The sequence below is a fragment of the Coturnix japonica genome, chromosome 3 (genome assembly GCF_054131305.1).
Source record: "Coturnix japonica strain WE chromosome 3, WE-NBRP24, whole genome shotgun sequence".
Lineage (NCBI taxonomy): Eukaryota > Metazoa > Chordata > Aves > Galliformes > Phasianidae > Coturnix > Coturnix japonica.
In genome coordinates, this window is record NC_140665.1 from 97,956,290 (window position 1) to 97,973,513 (window position 17,224).

A 17,224-nucleotide genomic window follows, 5' to 3' on the forward strand; every position below is an offset into this window, starting at 1 on the left:
TATTATAGCAGTCTGTTGTAGTTGTCTACACAGATTTCCTTTTGCCGAGATAATAATCGTCTGGACCATCTTCCCATTAAATTAGCCCAAACAATAAGCCTTGTGAAAACCGCACTGGGACCAACACAACTGATCTATTATTTGGGGGTGTGTTTGCTTTGTAGACTGATGGACTGATGGGGAGGGAGAATTGCTGGACTTGTTCCCCTCCCCCCACACACACACTTAATTATTTGACTGAATTCTTAAAATTGGCAATTTGAATGTGAGCAGGCTCTTGAATAGACTGCATGTTTTTGCTGTTTCCGAGTGGAATGAGAACATGAAAAACGTACCTCCTGAAAATTATTTTTTTTTTCTTTGCTTCTCTGTCTTTGTTTTATCATCTTTTCCTCCCAGTATTTATACAGTGAATAACATTAGTTGTTAGTACTACAATTGCTCAGGTCACAAGTGGTCAGAAAGAAATCTTCTGTTAACTGCAGTTTCTTTTCTTTTGATTGTCTTTAACTTTTCCTAGCTCGTGTATGTTCCTTCTTCACAGATGAGTACAAATTCTCCTTTCTCTCCACCAGTAACTACCTACCTATCCCCGCATTTATTACTGCGCTTTTATTTGTTTTATGCTTTCTTTTTTATATTCCCTTCCTTTTTTTTTTTTTTTCCATTCTATACAGTTAAAACACAGTAAAAAGTGCTTACAGAACATGAGATAAGACACGAAGCAAATCGCAGAAGAGAAAAAAGTCACACACAGTGTCAGGGTATGTAATTGCTTTTTGCCTTTCTTCAGGCTTTCCTGGTGTAATGCGGCTTGTTGAATGACCTGTGGTTATGCAAGCATATATATATATATATATATATCTTTCTAGTCTCCTTTATAGAGTAAAATTTAAGTAAACTGTTTCTTCTGAAACATAAATGAAAAAGGTGTATTGTGCTGTTAACAGCCACGTTTGCTGTGAGAAAAGGTGAGCGATACCAGGAATGGGAATTAACCATTGTGGGGAAGGGGTGCAAGCTGCTGTAATTGTAGGGACATTGCAGTGTTTTCTATTTAGACGTGTCTCATTTTGTGCCATTTCTTGATGTATGATGAACACCAGGGATGCAAGATATCCTGAAACCTCCTTTGAAGCTGCTCCTGCTACCCACTGCCTCTTGGGGCAGGGTGGGGAATTGATCTGTGGCCTTCATTTGACATTGTACAGGGGGAGTATTTGTTCCCACACAGCTTAAGCAGCATTGCAGGTACCAAGAATCCCTTCTAAGCTGTCAAGAAAACTGTAAGCAGAATTTCTAAACAGTTTACCAGCCTCTTTGTCAGGAGATGACGTTGATGAGGAGAGATCTCATCTCATGAGTGTACCGTGCTATAGCCCAGTAGCTACCAGTTTGTTTTAATACATATGCATTTTGTTATGTAGAACATAGGCCACAGAGCAGCATGAGTTATCTCAGCTGACTTTGCAAAGTAAGACTGCATTCTCTATATCAGTGAGTTGGTAATGAGACCATTTACTCACACTTTAGCCAGATATCAAAAAACAGCAATGTAATTTCAGCACAGAAACCACCAGAAGGGATGGCTGTTAATTGTATTTGGGTATCCCAACCCAGGACAGAAGTGTTTTAAAGAAAATGTTAGCCAAGTAGTGTGGTACCCATCCAAAATTACTCCTGTGGGTTCCTTGCAGGTGATGGTATTTTCCCTTCTTCACCAGGATGACATCTCTCAAAGCTACAGTGCTGGTCTCCAGTTGGTCATTCATGGAAATGAGAAAGTAAAAGAAAGCTAGAATATCCCGCTTATCTGAAAACCATGCACTCAGTGTTAGCTGTATGCCAGTGCCAGGGCTGTGCACTGGAAATGTTTGCTTGTTGCATAAAAATGTAGAGGACAGCTTGACTTTGCATCTTGGCATTTGAGTATGGTGTCAAAGACTCTTCCAGTTCATAGTGCCACTGCATTCCTTCCAAGCTAAATTCTCAGGTCATTCACACAATGGGCACCCAGTGCTGAGTAGCAGGAAGCAGCAGCGCTGTGTTGTTGGCAACTGGTCCTTCCCACATCTGCCAGTCTTCTCCATCATCCAAAACCATCCCTAAAGTGACAAATGGATTAACAAATGGCTGCACGTTTCTTGGAAAAAAACACAGTGCTGTGTGTGTGTGGGGGGAAGAAACAACCAGCAAACTCCTAAAACACATAAATGAAGTAGAGAATCTGTATCATTTTTATCAAGACTCAAGATTTCCAATTGGCCTTACTTCGAATTATTCACGTTTCTCCTCTTGCTGAAGGATTTTGCAAGTTACCAGGTTCACATCAAGATGCTGTGTTCATATCAGCAGGAAAATTAAGCAATTTTATTTGGTGCAGTTCCCTTCCATCTCTTTCTTCTGTTGTGCTTTTTTTTTTTTTATTAATTAATCTGCAAGAGTCCAGCTACAGCAGATGATTCGTTGCTTGTCAGGTCAGGTGAAGGTAGTTCAGTGCACAAGGCACTTTAACAACGTGGAAAAGCTTCTTCACTAATTGGATTGCGGCACATGTGTTACTGCCCACTCTAACTCAACAGAATCTCTTTAATCTGATTGCCTCACTGTTATTTTACACTTAGAATTTGTGACATTCAACCTCTTTGTGAGAAATAAATATTATTTAATTATCCCAGGCTCACAGAATCGCTGAGGTTGGAAGGCACCTCTGGAGAATGTCTCAACCGACCCCTGCTCAGAGCAGGCTGCCCTCAGCCTCTGTGCTGCCTGATACTCGGACCGCATAGCAGCTGGGAAAAGCCAGAACTCAGCACTCTTAATGGGAGAGTGCTATTTAAGGTTAAGAAAACAACACACCTTAGTTATTTACGAGTAGCAGGTTTAAATTCTGGTGTCTGCACTCATCCTCCTGCTGAGCTTAATGGAAATGTGCGTGTATTCCTCTGACCTAGGACACCATTTAGTCACTGCCTTTGTATAACTATAAATGTAAAGCTGTCTTGATTGTAATAGAACTATTTATTTTGCCTTTTTTTTTTTTTTCTCCTTTTCTCATCTCCGATTCCCTTTTGTACCCTGAAGAGAATTAAATTTCCTACCTGTAAACTCTCTGCTGCTGCAGCAAGTTGGAAGACAGGATGCTAAATGCTTTTGTTGGTAGTTATTGAGAATGCCTACATTGTACTCACAGGAGTAACTGCAGTTTCATGCAAATATACTCAATCTAGCTTGGTATATGCAAATACACCAAATCAGCCAATTCAAGTGCCAGTAATAATCCAGCCACACTCTGATGGGGTTTGTAATAAACCTGCATACTTGCTACTGCTTGATCTAGTTTATGGTGCTTGTATGTACATTGCAACCATATGACCATCTCCTTTACTCCTGCGTTCGTGTTTGTGGGTGTTTTTTAATTGTTTATTCTTAGTGCAGGGAAAAAGCCCTTTCTTAATACTTGCACTCCAAGAGCCCTTTACTGTGAGGAACTTGGTGGTGTGATCAGACAGGAGTAGTGGTGACTTTGTTCACGTAGGAAGGCAGCCACTTCTGGCATGGATCTCATGGTCCCTTTGCAAACAATGATTGCCTTTGAAGATAGCACTGTCCTTTATTTTAACCAGTCTGATGTCAAAAGCTTTACACATGTGGGAAGTTTCATCAAACCCATTATCATCATGTGAAGGGAATGAGAAAGAACAGGTAACCACATTGGAATTACACAGGAATTAAACTCCAGAGGAAAGTTGACTTACATTGCAAGGCGATGTTTGGTTTTATCCTTCCAGTGCCAGAATGTGCTTTTCAGCAGTCTGATAGCTCTGCACTTGGGAGGTTGTTTCTATATTGTCTTACTAAAGAGACAGCACTACAGAATGCCATGAGAAGCATGGCAGTTTGTGTTCCCTATAAACTGCTTGGTGTGCGGGATTTGACAACCACACAGAGTGCGGTAGCGTTAGGGCAGGCTGGGATCTTTTCACGTACCAAGACTTGTCGCCATCATTCTAATTAACGTTCCTCTTGTAAGTAACTGTACAGCACTGCCTCTTGTCTAGTGCAAAAATCCCAGCTCACGTGTGGTTCATTGTTCTGACGGCTGGCTTTCCATTTGCAGCGAGGAGAATAGTGAAGAGCTACTGTCTAGACCTACTTGCAGAACTATTATGGCGAAAAGAATAATCTTACAGGAGAAGTTCCTATTTCCAGGACCTATTTGTACATTCTGACTCCTCTCTGTATAATAGGATTACACATTTCTTATCGCAACTGCAAACTGGATGTGTGCCAGCCATAAACTGTGCACAGTGTAACAATACGATTGCAGGCAATTTTTTCTTTCCTACCTTCTTCTTTCTCTCCATTCCTTCTTATTCTGGGCGAAGGGGAAAAAATATCATATGTGACACTGTGGAATGAATCACAGAGCATCATTTAAAACATTACTGTAGCCCATGGAAGCAAAACCACTTGACCAATGGAAACTAATTACAGACAAGAAGCGTGCCTTAGAAGAAAAAGATACTGATGTTTGAAGTGTTTCCTTAATGCACATGTTTGAATTTGGGGAGGAAGAATTAAGATTCTGTTGCTTGGAGGGAATCTTCCTATTCACATGGTAAATGTGGGGTTGACGGCGGTAGCTGAATGATTATGGACAGATACGCGATGCAGTGTGTTACTGTTTTATTTAACATGTGGGTTTGATTTACATAGTACTGTTGCAGTAATTCTGTCTGCAGTGTACTGGGCTGTAATATATAAACCAGGTGAAATAATTTTGGTCTGAGGTAACTGAAAGATAAATAAATGCTGCGGGGGGAAAGCTAAGCATGTCCTGTGCTAGATACCTTGAAACAGATTAAATATAGGGGGGGGGAAATATAGCCCGCCCTAAAAACAAAACCATAAAACCCCCAAAATCCCAACAAACAGTCATAGAATGGACACAGCAGGCCATACCACATAATATACATAAGCAATCAGAAGTGAAATTCTTTTACAGCTCATACGGTTAAATGTAGATGTAGCCATCTGCTGGGAATTGTGTGCTTTCCTGGAGTCTGGCCAGGTGTCAGTGCAGTTTGGCAAGGAGAAGGTGACCCAGGTTGCCGTTTGTCAGCACCCACTTTGGCTGCAGTTATTAGGAGATTTCTAAGCTTTCAGCTGGGAAAGTGTGCAGCATGTCTGCTGCAGGGAGCTGCAGCCGCTGGTTTGCAGGGTCGGCCTCTGTTGAACATGGGCTGAGCTGTGAGCAAACGCGGCAACCTCAGTGGCATTTGGGATCTGCTCTGTGTCTTGTGGCTGCAAAAATAAAAATGCCCGTGTCATTGCTGAAGTATGTTCACCCAGTGTAGAGGTGAGACAGTCATCTATTTCTTGCTGTTTGGATGAGCTTGCAGCTTACAGGCGAGGGAATAGTTTTAAGTAGGTTTGTTCCTCTGTCCTGGTTTTGGAAAGACAAAACGTTAAAGATGGCTTCTGGGTTACATCAGCTGAGGTCTTGTTTGTCCTCAGTCCCCCTTACAATGCATCTTTCCTTCCCTGAAACACATGCAAACGTGAGAAACAGAGGTGTAGAACTGCTCAGCCCGTTGAATCAAATAGCAGGCTGGGCTTTTTTCCCTTTGCTCAAGGAAACCAGGCTAAACACGCTGTTCACTGAGTAAGTGCATCTGCTTTTGATGTCTTGCTGAAGAAAGCCCGCTTTTGTTGTTGTTGCTGCAAAAAAAAAAATATATATATATATGTATAGTATTTCAAACTGAATGTTGCTGGCCATTTGCAGGAGGGTCTAAGAGGTTTAATCAGAATAGAAATTCCTCTCTAGATGCATCAGACAGAAAGATGTGCTGTGTTCTCGCACATTGAAGCTATGGTCAGCGCGAGCATCGCTCCTCGAGCAGGCGTAGGTGGCTTGGCTGGGACAGCTGCTGCTGTGTGCTTGGCAATGAGTTTTTATTAACTCAGTGGTGGAAAAAATACTTGTCAGGTGGAACTGTATTAGTCACTGTGATGAGGAGGGGTTTGGGGAAGGGTGTGGAGGAAGGCTAACACAGCACCAACAAAGTCTTGGTGGGGGTTATTGAGGCTCACTAGGCTGCTTCTCCCACTCCAAACACTCACTCTCTTTTGCTATAAGTGAGCTTTCTGTAGCAACTCTGTTGTTGAAATTCTAGTCACACGTACATAAGATTTCTCTAAACGTCTAATGTGCTGGGCCCCAATTAAGTGTGCTGTTGGGTTCTGTACACTAAATATGGTTATTCCAGTAATTGATTTTAAAGGTATAGGTGTGAGATGGATTGATATATTTAGTCTGCAGATTGTATGTAAAAACTGGTGAAAGTCGCCTGCATTTATTTCAGTATTCAAACAGCACTTCATTCATTTATCTTTAGAGCATGGGAAATGAGTGTTTAAAAAACCCTACCACCAACAGAAGACATCTAACACAAAACTATATTGGGAATGTAATGTAGTCGTTGGGAAATTAAAAGTTCCTGCAATAAATGCAACTCTGTCATATTACAGGTATTCTGCAACATAAATTTCTCAGCCTTTACAATGGAATTCTGCATACGTGCAAGATGGTTGATGTACAGCGGTTATGAGAATTACAGCCTTGTTTTTCCTAGCTAGTTCATTTAAATTCTCAGCCTTAATGTTCTGTTAACCTTCCATTTTCTTGCTAATCTGCTTTAGGAGAATAAACAAAGTACAAACCCTAAGTATCTCACAACTCAAAGTGATGTATACCTGGAGGGAGAGAGATAACATTAGAATGCAGTACAATTTTTGTGGCTTCATCACTGTGGAATCCTTGACCACTGATGTTAATGCTGAAACATTTCTGGTCTTTGTGGAAAGGACAGATGGATCTGCTGGATCAGGTTTCCCTTAGATAGGTAATAAAGGCCACACAGGGGATGAGGAAAGGTGGGAGAACCCTTGTGCCTGGAGAAAAGTGGATCATTTCTCTCTCTAGAAGAAGGATCTGTAGACAGGCTGCCCTGTCCCACCCAGCCTTGAAGGTTCTAAGTCTGCATCCTCAGTGCAGTTACCTTCCCATCTTGTTAACCAGAGACATGCCGGAATCACTATTATTCTGTGATGCAGTACCCATGCCAGCTGTGTTGTGGGGCATTTTCATAGCGTGATGTGCAAAGCAAAGATCAAACATCAAAGCAAGATGTTAAGGCTTCTGAGGAGCTCTTCCTTGGTTCCCAGAGCTATGATAAATCATACTGCTGCAAGAAATGTGGTCCGTCTTTTTTTAGAGTTAACATAAGTGGAGTTAACACTTACTTCAGTGAGGTGGACCATGTCTTATTTACATAAGGCATACAAAACAAACAACAGCAATAAAACGTGCACACAGAACGGCTGAGATTTGGAGTCGCTTCTGAATGCTGGTCAGCATGTGGCATCAAGCTGTGCTTGAAGCTGGGAGAGCTGAGAAGGCAAATTGAGAAAGTTTTCAAAGTAGCCACTACAAACTCATTGAGACCACTGGGAGATGGAAAAGTGATTTTACAAAATAAATCTTTGTTATACTTTATATGCAATGAAATACAGGCTCCTTTTCGAAACCTCTTGTGGTCGAACACTTCTATCATGTGCTCACCACCTGCTGGAAATCCAGCACGAAAACAAGAATAACCAAATTTTAAGTTGTAGCAGCTGAACCTGTTTCAAATAAAACCACAGAAGCTATTGTTTACAATAAGTGTTATCTGATTGCTGGCAGAACCTGTGTTTATTGCTTTTGTATATTACAGTCTCTTGTAATTTGGACGGCTAAAAATTGTTATCCTTTTTCCTTTGTACAGAGAGATTTGTAAGTAGACAGCTATCTATAATTACACTTAGTGGGATTGGAGAGCGTACGAAGCATAAAATAAAACTGCTTCATTTTAATTTGAAGTAATATCACATTGCTTTTTTTTTTTTTTGCTTTTTTTTTTTTAACATATCTCAGAACAAGCATCTTTCTCAGTCTTTGGGTAATGCTGAAGGATGTTTCGGGACTGTCACAGTGATACCCTGTTCAGGCTGTTCACATATACTTGGATGGTTTGAAATGTCTGCAGTGGAAGTCCAGCCCTGGGTGCTTATTGTACGGCTGATGATGAAATAAAGCTATAAAGTGCAGTCTTACAATTGTCAGTGAATATCTGAAGTGAATCTTTCATTTCTGTGCAGTAATGGGGTCTTTTTTTTTTTTTTTCCCTTCTGATTTAAAAATAATAATAAAACAAGCCAAGCGCAAATGAATCTTTCAGTTGTTTCATTTCTCTTTAGAGCTCATTCTCTTTTATTTTCCCAGAACAGAAAACCCCAAATTGTGTCTAAAATCCCAAATGGCTGATGCAAAGTCACAGCTCAGATATATTCTTCCATATATTTTGGGTGCTCTTGACTTCGTGTCTTTATTATTTATTTATACTTCGTAATACACTCACTCTTTCTCTGAAGGTAGAGGAATATGCATATATTATTTACACCTTTTGGTTTTGTCAAATAATATCACACTTCATGCTTTCGGAGCGCCTGACAACCCAATCCTCCTGGCAGTCCCTAGAGGTAAGAACAGTCAAGTGTGATTCACCACAAACAGGCTTTAATTTGCTGTTAAGTGAAACTCATTGCTGTTCTGTTCTGATTTTGTGTCATGGTGATGCTGTGACCTTTCCTTTGGCTGCTTAAGTCATCCATGTTTGGACCTTCTAGATCCAATGAAGTGAAACTGTGTTTATTACCCAGTGAGAACTGCCTCCTGTTGGCCAGCAAAAGTGGTTTTAGTTATGTGTAACGTCTCTGCAATACAATCCCTGCAATACAAAGAAGAAAAAGAAAAGTCACTCACTATTTACTCATGAAAAGAGGGATTTGAGCTGTGATTTTCATCTGTCAAAGCCGCAGCTGTACTTGGGAGGTCAGAATGTGTGTGTTTGGTCAGGTAGGACACTACCTACCTAATAGACTAATCCATGGGGCATACTGGACAGTCAGAAGGGCAGCACCTTTACACTCTGAAGAAGTATGGGAGGGAAGGGGAGGATCAGTATTGAATAGACCTTTTTAGGAGCATACCAAAAGCACTTGTGTGCTTTTGAATTAAAAGCAGCAGAGGGTAGACCCTAGGAAATAAGATTTTCCTCCTCAGACTTTCATGACCCGGATTCCTTTTTTAACAGAGAATTCTTCATCACACTATAAGCTTTGGACCACTGTGATTACTTCTCCTGAGTGAGATTTTTATGGAACTTAATCTGAACATTCAGTGTTGTATAGAATATATATGTTTGTTTCATGCAGTTTGAATACCAGATCTGTGAACTTTGCTGTCTTGCTTGAAACCCACACTTTTCTTGTAGTAACGCAAATGGGACTGAATCAATAGAATCATGATGGTGGGTCAAACAAAATGAACAAAAAGAGTGAGTTGGCTGGGATACTTACCGACGACTACTTATGTCTTTTGAAACTGCAACTCCTTCTCTTCCAGCTAAGACTAATGGTCTAGGATGGATGGATGGTACAATGATGATAACTGCTCTCAGCTGGAGAGAATTCACTTCACAGATGCTTATGCAGCTTGTCATGCCATAAAAATGAAATGGTACTTGGTGGATAGGATTTTTAAAAATGACTGACTTCTCAGGTACATGACAGGTATGTCAAAAAACGTAAGATCAGAAGGCACCGTGTAGATCCAGTTCTCTGCAAGGGCAGGCAGCTGTCTGACAGATGCAGTCCAGAGATGCCTGTAAATGTCTGCTCCGTATCGTTCACTCCATGCCACGGGCTGCTAAATGTACATATTCTGGGAGAACATGACGACTAGAAACCAAAATACAGCATTCATTGGGAAGGAGAAGATGCCATTGTGGGTATTGCTGGGTCTTAAGGTTCCTGTGATATCCAGGAACTGACCGGAGGTCCCCTAGAAGACCTGGGATGGACCTGCAGTGCTCTGCTGTATGATATGTGTTAAAGAGAGCTGAAAAGCAGGCTGCTACTTTGGCTCTTCTCCTTTGTTTTCAGTATAAAGGACAGATATTTTTTTTCAGTTGAGATTAGAATCCTTGCATGATTTCAGTCATCCCTCTGCTTTGAGATGCTAGATTGGAAGAGTCATTTAAAAAACCTATCCGAAATCACACTAGCTACAAAAAAAGCTTTTCCTCTCTTTGTATGCAGGTCTTTTGCATCTGTGTACCTGACCTGCAAGGGTGGAATTCAGACACAGTTGTGAGTGCAGCACCATGCCTGCAGTTCTCTTGCAGTTCTCAGTATCAGCCTGTACCAGTCATTTTGGGAGTAAGCGCTCGAAAGGCAAATACAGATGTAAAGCTCAGTGAAAGAGACATTAATTTCCACTCTTTGAAAGCACATCATCGTTCCCATTTCACAGATAAGGGAACGTGTCTGTAGGAAGCAAAACCATCTATTTAATTGTGCTACTGTCAGGAGCGTTGTTTGGAAACCTTGGCCTTTTGTGACATATTATGGAGACCACAAGACTTTAAATGCAAACTACTGTCAGAAAATCCAGAAAGCATTTCTGTGTTGCACAATCCAGTTGGCTCAGACTGGGTGATGCTGCTCCACTGAGATTGCTGTCAACCAGTGGGTAATTTGTGGTGTGCACCCAGGGACTGGCGAGTGGTTGTTAGAGACCACGTTTCACATCCAGATACCTGTAAGATTATGCAGAGATGGCCTTGGGATTTTAGAAGGCTTATTTGACCAGGCTTTGAATAAAAGCGACGTTCCAAAGCATTTCCATTATGTCTGTGACCAACAGCCACAGTCATGATTTTGAACATGGCAACAACAGCAAAGGCTCACCAAACATGTGGCTGCTACTGTTAAAATAAGAAAATTATAATCTTCCTTTGAGTTTTGGGACAACTGAGGTTTAAAAACGTGGCTATGAAATTGGCCACCATTTTGTATGGCGTGTCTAGATTCTCCTTGCCCGACACACAGAGTGATAGGCATCTTGGAATGAGATATAAACAGCCAGCATGCATAACAAGATAGAAAATTACAGTATTAAATGCAACATTAAAGATAGTATTCAGTCTCCTTTTCTGTTTTCTCTTCTGTCCAAAGCTCCAGGGATTCACATCCATTCCTTAACCCTGTTTTAGGACCTTCATCCAGAGGCAGGCTCCCTCCTCTTCCGACTGAAAATCAGCATTTCCACACTGTTCTCGTTTTTCCTTATTGGTAAAAGCCATGCCAATGGTTGCAGTGAAAAAGCTGGCAGGCAGTTTGATGTGTGGGTGCTCAATTCATGTGTGTAGACGTTCAGGTAAGACTGAGAGGCAGCTGCAGAATTTGGGAGCTCAGGAAAGTTGGGTGAAGTGGCACCTGTCAGGGCTGTGCTGGTGCTGCAGCTGGAGGCCCGAGAGTCTCCTTTCTTCTTTGTCAATGCACTAAAAAAAAGAGAAGCAGTGCAAGTCAAGGAGAACTCATGGAAAAGATGGATGAGTGAGGTGACTTTGCTGCTGTGCCAGTGCATGCAAAGAGGAGCTCCAGGGGATGCAGGCGAGGTGAGGAGGCCCTCGAGTCCCCTGCTCCTGGGGCGTGTTGCCAGGGTGCCGGATCAGCCCTGTAAATGTTTTTCATGATCTGTAGCAGTGTTTTCCCTAGGCTTGTATGTTTTCCCTTTTGTATAGGGCTCTGCTTCCTTGCCTGAGGAACAGTTGCAGACATCTATTTCCCTCATCCTTTCTGAGCCCTTTTCTAAGCTTCCTTCCCTCCACAAGTCTTTGATATATTCCCTTCCCTTCCTGATCTGAGGACTAGTAAGCACAGCAGGTGAGGAGTGTTAGCACTGCATCTGCTGCTAATTGGGCTCACAGGCTCATTCAGATAGCGCTGGCAAGTGCAGCACCGAGTTAATCAGGAGCCGAGGTTTGTAGGAGAATGTTCATATTATGTAGGGTAAGCAGAGATTTGCATGTCAGCTTTGAAAACCAGGGCTTACTGGAATGAGACTGGCTGCTGCTTTCTGTTGTTGGTCTCCCTGTGGCCCCAGTCACCTGAGGTGCTTTGGGCCTATGCTCCCATTTATCTGTGCAGCAGGTTTGGGGTATGGCTGCTGGCCCCAGCTGGGAGATGGTGACTGGGATGTGATGAGGTAGGTGGTCACACAACACGCTGTGTTAAGCTTTAGTGCTGGCTGTAGCAGATTCCTGGCTTCCCAGCCTTCTTTTCATCTGCTTATCCAGACCTCGTGCCGCCACAGGCTTTTCCAGCCACCTCTCTTCTCCTTTGCTTTTGCTGTTCTGACTGGTTGAGATTGGATCACTGAAGCGATCCAATGCAACATTACTCCCTTGTCTCTGAAAAACACAACAAAAAAAAACTTGCTTTTAACATCTTTCTGCTCAGCAGGTTGATTTACAGCACGGTGCCTGCAGGCTGCCAGGGCTGTGCAGGTGTGGAGGCAGAGCGTGGCAGGTAGAAGGAAGGCAAGAACTTCTTAGGCCAGCTTTGCTTTTGAAGCCAAGGTATCCACTATCTACAGCTTCAGTGCTTTTGCCTAAGGTCATGCAAGAATGCTTGGCAGAGCAAAGAACTGAAGTGTGTCTCTCCAGATCCGGGTTACCACTTTAACCCCAGGACTGTTTTTCTTCCAGCTCTTGAAAATGGTCTGAAGCTCCCATGAGGTACTTTGTGAGAGCTTTTTACGCAAAGATTTTGCTCCAAAAAAGGACGACTGTTTGCTTTGTAAGGAGAAGCTCTTGTTCCCGTTTCCTTTCTGATGTATCCCTTCTGTTCTTGGCTTGCTAACTTGATGATATCACTCCCCATGCATTGGGCAAAAGCTGTTTTCCCTCTATTCAAAGAGCTAGGAGGAGCAGCTGCTGCACCGACTTTAATCTCTAGCTCTTTCCATGCTCCCGTGGCATGCCAGTGGGAGCCAGGACGAAGGTATGTGGAGAATGCTGACCAAAAAAGCAAATTTGCTGTGTCATCCTTGAGTCTCCCAAGCCAAGGAACATTTCACTGGTGTTTATTCAGGAGGAATCCAGAGTTTGTGCAACATTTCCTGAGAACTGCTGACAGCTGAGTATGGAGCGCTCCCAGGCTCTTTGTCAGCCACCTGTGTCAGAGATGAAGTCTTTGCTACTCGATGACTTTGCCATTCCATGAAGCAGGATATGATTTCTTAGTGCATTTAATGCCCCCTGCCAAACTCTGCAGTAAGTGTGAGCCACTTGTTTCTTGTGGCTCCTTTACAGGTAGGTCCTTCAGTCAGCTCCTTTGACCCTCCTTCTCTTAGAAGACTGTCATCTGTTTGGTGTGTGGAGACACTTAAACGTGCTCCTTCTTTTTATATCCTTTCCCAGTGATGATATCTCATTCTTTTTAAAAACAGTAATTGCTTCTGCACTCTTCACTGCTCAGTTGTGCGGGAGCCTGGGTACATTATCCCATGCATACATCTAGTATTCACTCCAGCAGTCTTCTGTAATTGACAATTAATTTGAGAATCTTTCTCTATGCTGTTCTTTCACCTTGAGTGCTGGGTGTCCTGGATCTCTGCCACCTCATATTTCTTGGATAAAGTCACTGTGGCTTCTTGTCTTACAATGTCTGACTCTGAGCCAGGGCAACTTGTTGGTGGGGAGGAAAGGGGGGGTGGACAAAGCTAAACACAGCATGTATTGCAGATTTGTTTGAGAAAGCAGAATAGTTGTTGGTGAGCAGTTTCTGTAAAACAAAGAGAAAGTCACGAATCTTGATCTATCCGGAGAAATTCCAGGAGACCTTCGTTACCAAATAATGCAATTAGCCAGTGCCTTTGTCATAACCATTGCAGTCTTCATTCTTTCATTCCATGAAGAAAGGATGCAATATAAATCATTTTCTGGGATGCCTTATGTCCGTCCCATTCGAATGTATGAAATTCCATTCTAGTGGTGCTTTGATTTCTAACCTTTAAAAGTTATGAGCTGTGACAGAGGAAATTATAAACTCCCATTTGTTTTGTGTGCTTGTGTGGGGAAATTCTGTCTCAGTCCAAGTGCCACGAAGCCTACAGTGCCTTAAACTGATTTATGGAGCCTTTCCCTTGATTTGCTTGCAGCTGGTATGTGTAAGTCTAAATTCAGTTACCACACCTGCAGTAAATCAGTGATATATAAATGTTTCCTAACTTGGGAGAAAATCCATTAGTGGTTGAATTAAACCTTTAAAAGACTCGTAGTTCCTGAGTGTTAGACTACTGTAACTTTTATGTGTGATTTTAACACATTCTGAAGTGTTAGGCTAACTACAAAGAGCCACTGAGCATGTAGGTGACAGATCTTAATGTATTTTAAGAACAGTTTGCATCTAATAAGGAGGGCTCTATCATGTAAATGTTGATGTATCAACTCTAATGAGGGGTTATAAAGAGGGAAGAAGTCTGCAGCTAGGTATGTTCTGTTGTTTGCTTAACCTAAGAGGCTGGACACTGCCTTTGTAATACCATTTAGGCTGTATTTTCATGAGGGACAAGGGAACAGCTTTTAAGAATAGTAGGAGAAATGAGCTTGTATTTGTTAATAAATGTTCCCCTCCTTGATCTTCCTTTTCTTCCTATGCAGTCCAGAAGGTCTGAGCTGGGACTGTAGTGTGACACACTTGCCTGCTTCGTTTCCCCAGCCACAAATGGTGAGGATGCTTCAGTCCCTGAGTGTTGAGCTCTCCTAGCTCAGCAGGAGGGGTTGGGGACCCACCAGTGGAGTGAGCTGGCTTTTTGCAGTGCTAAATTGGGCCAGGCACGTGGTACCCCATTAGATCTGCCATCTAAACTGCTTCTTTGAGTATTTCTATTGAGCTAAGGTGGGCTAGAATTCAACTAGTTCAAGCATAGGAAGTCTTTGCTAAGCCACAAGGCGTGCTGTTGGCCATAAGGAACCAGGAGGCAGTGGCATAGTTTGGAGGTCCATCTTACAGTGTTGTCTTCTTTCCACTCCTGTAATTCCCTCTCTTTCCTTCCCTCACGCACCTCACAAGATCCATTTCAGCCAGTGGATCCGAGCAGTAGGGAGAAGTAAACAAGTTGCATCACCACACTAAATTGCTTTCTCTTCCCTTTCCTCCTCAAAAGTACAGAAGGGAATAGCGAAGGAAGATTAGTTGTGTCAGAGCTCCATCCTGGTGCTGCTGCCATGCCGTGTATTGCTCGGAGCCGAGCGTGTGTACTTTGTCTGGGATAAATAACAGTGAAACTCTGTCTCAATTTTCTCTGCAGTTTCTCCCACTTGCATTCATTTCAAGATTTCATTTCTCACTCTCATTACTATGAGGCCGGCCGTTCAGTGCCCAAGGGAGTCAGGTAAAACATTTTTATTTACTTTTGGTTTGGTCTGGTTCTACTTTGAACTTAGTCTCTTCTTTCAGGTTTCTTTTTGCGTGTTTTGTTTTGTGGTGATTTTGGGGGTGGTGGTGAGGAGGGTCTGACATTTATACCATGTGTGAGAATCCTTCCAATGTAAACCCGTGTCCTTCAGTGTTAGATTTCTGGCTAATTCTTTCCCTATAAGGTCATCTTGTTTTGCTCTTACAGTCTGTGATCTCAAAACCATGGAGTGCAACAAGGAAACTTCTGAAAGCTGGATGAGATTATTTCGAGTATTATTTGTCAGTGGATTACGGATTATTTAGCTGTTCATGGGCGCTAGTCAAACCACAGTTCTGCAGTCCAAAAGCATTGGCAGCAGCGATGCTTAAATACTTCCACGTTTTTTTCTTCTTTCCTGTGTATTCCTTCTCCCTGCATCCAAAGCAGACTGCCTTTTCAGTTGTGCTGATGCTGTAGTTTGAGGGACATGCCATGAACCAGATTATTAAGTGCTCGGGGCTAAAAATAATCCTTCGGTATAGTGAGGGTGGAGGAGGTTTTTTCTACCTGGCTCACTTCACTGCTTTCCAGGATGACTCCAAGGGTGGTTTCAGCAGCTCAGACCAAGAGACAGCATGATGATGTGCAAGGATGGGAACAACATACAGAGGTTGAAGACAGATAGGAACCCTATAAGCAGACTTTCTCCCAAAAAATTTTATCTCCCAAGTGGGCATATGGGTTCTCATGCATCTTGCTGCAGTGTTTTTCAGGTGTTGTAGCTGTAAAGGCAGGGACGTGTCCCATTCAGCTGCCGCTGATCTGAGTGTAGTAACCTTTGTAGAAGGGCAGAGCAATAATGTATTAAACCACAGCCACTAAATCTGCAAGAGCACTTCTGTCAAAACACCCAAATATAAAAGGCAACGTGAGCTTCACCTTCTGCATTGCTTCTCAGAAGGGACATCGGCTAAAATACAGAATATACACGGTGACTTCCAGATCAGTGGCTTCTGGGGTGAGGATGGTGAGTAAGTATCTCTCTCCCAACAGAACAGATGAGTGAGGATGAGGAGGAATTTACAGGAGAGTCTCAGGAGACCAAAATGCTTTCTGAGTGTCTGTAATGGGAGAAGCATGAGCAAACCCGGTGTGTGGGTCAGCAGACCACTAGACTTCAGTCTAAACACTCTTAAAGGGGAAAGTTCAATCAGCTTTCACTCCAAAGAGCATTATCAGTATATAACACTAATCCTATGTAACGGTACTCAAGCCTGACACAGGTACCGTGAAGTAGATTTTGTTGACCAGTTTAGCAAACATACTAAGATGCTGTCAAAGTAGACAGGTCATGGTGCTTCCTTAAATCATACTTCTCTTGTGACTTGGTGATGCAGCTTTGCTGCGGCCAGTTACCAATAGTTGACATTCAGTGAACTCTGTACTATTAAAACTACCGCCCAGTTATTTTTGATCCTCTTAGTGTTTGGGTTTAGCATTTAGGTTTTGTGGGGAGAGGTTATTTTTTTTGTTTGTGAACATCATGCTTTGAACTCTCAAGTGTTTTGCTCAGTCAGATGAGTGCTTGTGCCTCTGTACGCCATGCCAGATTCGTTCTAGGGGCCGGTGTAGCATGCACTCAAATAGTAAGAGGTCAGATTGCAGCTCTTCCAGCCTCTGCAGTATCATTTTGTTTTAATTTTAAAGCATATGGTAGAGGCAGGAGGGAATTCATCTTAAAATATTCACAGATACTCAGATGCACAGTAGGGTTGCATGGAGATTTCCTTATCTTTCCCTTTTGAAGGAAAGATAGAGAATTTTGCAAGTCACTCAAATCCTCACTCAGGAAACAGTGGATTTATT

At 42.4% G+C, this 17,224-nt stretch overlaps 1 protein-coding gene across 20 annotated transcripts in view; it reads left to right on the forward strand.

Moving 5' to 3' along the window:
- Window positions 1-17,224, forward strand: part of KLHL29 (kelch like family member 29) — a 397,537-nt gene that overhangs the window by 83,705 nt on the left and 296,608 nt on the right. For 2 of the 20 annotated variants that reach the window (XM_085543962.1, XM_085543971.1), the window contains exon 3: window positions 15,269-15,352. The exons of 14 other annotated variants lie outside the window; for them this stretch is intronic. The gene's annotated coding sequence lies outside the window, so the exon portion shown is untranslated. Of the gene's footprint in view, window positions 1-677; window positions 765-7,984; window positions 13,269-14,618; window positions 14,686-15,268; window positions 15,353-17,224 lie in introns of all 20 variants that reach the window. 4 more of the 20 variants (XM_085543963.1, XM_085543964.1, XM_085543965.1 and 1 more) reach the window with 4 other exon arrangements.